This window comes from Jaculus jaculus, chromosome 1 (assembly GCF_020740685.1).
Source record: "Jaculus jaculus isolate mJacJac1 chromosome 1, mJacJac1.mat.Y.cur, whole genome shotgun sequence".
Classification (NCBI taxonomy): domain Eukaryota; kingdom Metazoa; phylum Chordata; class Mammalia; order Rodentia; family Dipodidae; genus Jaculus; species Jaculus jaculus.
Window position 1 is genome coordinate 257,077,429 of NC_059102.1, and position 1,791 is coordinate 257,079,219.

At 38.9% G+C, this 1,791-nt stretch overlaps 1 non-coding gene across 1 annotated transcript; it reads left to right on the forward strand.

Annotated features, from left to right (window-relative positions):
- Positions 1-1,206: 1,206 nt before the first annotated feature.
- LOC123458134 lies at positions 1,207-1,313 on the forward strand. Its single transcript, XR_006635432.1, has one exon. It is a non-coding gene; the product is annotated as a U6 spliceosomal RNA (small nuclear RNA).
- Positions 1,314-1,791: the final 478 nt, after the last annotated feature.

The window sequence follows — 1,791 nt, forward strand, 5'->3', positions numbered from 1 at the left end:
CAAGACCCTACCTTGAAAAAACAAGAAAAAAAAAAAGTTGCCTCTTGTCTCTTGATTGATACTCATAAAAAGTTCAGGTACTGAACAGATGGCTTAGCAGTTGAGGGATTTGCTTGGAAAGCCAAAGGACCCAGGTTCAGTTCCCTAGGACCCATTTAAAGCCAAATGCCCAAGGTGGCACATGAGTCAGGAGTTCATTTGCAGTGGCTAGAAGCCCTGGCACACCCTCTCTCTGCCTCTCTTTCTCAAATTAATAAATAAATAAAATATTTTTAAAATATAAAAGAAAAAATGCTATATTCAGATGCCTAAGTTCCAGATATGTCTCTGATGTTAGTTTAAAGAATATCTTTGAACAAGTTATTCCTCCTCTTAGTATTTGAAGTGCTCCCTTTCCAGATCTGACAGTCTCTATACATGGTGCTGAAGGTAACAGAGGCTCTTGGTGTACTAATAGCTCATAGAGCATACATTCAAATAGACAGGTTAATTTTGGGGTATTCAATCAATACACTTTTAAAAATATTTGCTAGATACACTCTGGGCAAGATACTACCAGTATCTCTGCCTCATTGTCTCCCCTCTGTACAGACACATAATAGAACATGATGAGGATGAAATGTGACCAGCATTCCCCCAAATGAACCAGCTGCCCAATGATGCCAAATTATCTTCTCTAACAGTTGGAAGAAATTTCTGAGAAGTCACTTGGGGCAATGTTCAAAAATGTAAATTCTAAAATTGGTGACATGCTGTGAGAAGATGTCTTTAGCAAAAGAAAAAAATCAAGTAAGATTACTGGTAACTATGGGTGCTGGTGCATTTCAAACTTTTGCATGGCTATTTTTTAAGGATTATTGTTAGACACTATTAAGCATATAAGTGGTAAACAAAGAGCAAAATGAAACCAGCACTATATAGTTGCAAAAAGTTCTAGAATATGGAAGGACTTTTCTATTATTATTATTTATTTTGAGAGAGGGAGGGGCAGAGACAGAAAGAGAGAGAGAGAGAATGGGCATGCCAGGGCCTTCAGCCATGCATGTGATATTACACGCTTGCATCACTGTGCATCTGGCTAAGTGGAACCTAAAGATTTGAACATGAGTTCTTAGGCTTGGCAGGCAAGTGCCTTAACTGAGAAGCCATCTCTCAAGCCCTAGAATTCGGGAGGACTTTTAAAAGGAGTTGTAAAGAGTTACCCAGGAGCTCACTTCGGCAGCACATATATTAAAATTGGAACGATACAGAGAAGATTAGCATGGCCCCTGCACAAGGATGACATGCAAATTCGTGAAGCATTCCATATTTTCCTTAAAAAAAAAAAAAAAAAGAGTTACCCAGGAATGCTCCTCAGTCTTATATGCTACCTTCCTGCTAATGTCTCCAAACAATTAGTTGTTCTCAGTCATTCCAACCCAAGAAGTCACAGTTAGTGTGGTTATAAAGCCAAGAGCCAATGGAAACACTTATATTTGAGGAGAGAGATCTGGGAGCATATAGGAAGGAGAGTGAAAGATGACTCTTAGTCTGCATTCCAAATGCCTGGAATCACCAAATAATACTCTAAATGTCATAACGCAAGAAGAATTTATTATGCCAAGGGAATTAAAACAATCCAATTAGAAACACACACATAGAGCTGCAAGACCTTATCTCAAAAAAAAAAGATACACAAACACACACACACACACATATATATGGGTGTGGTGGTGCACACCTTTAATCCCAACACTTGGGAAGCAGAGGTAGGAGGATTGCCATGAGTTCAAGGACACCCTGAGACGACTT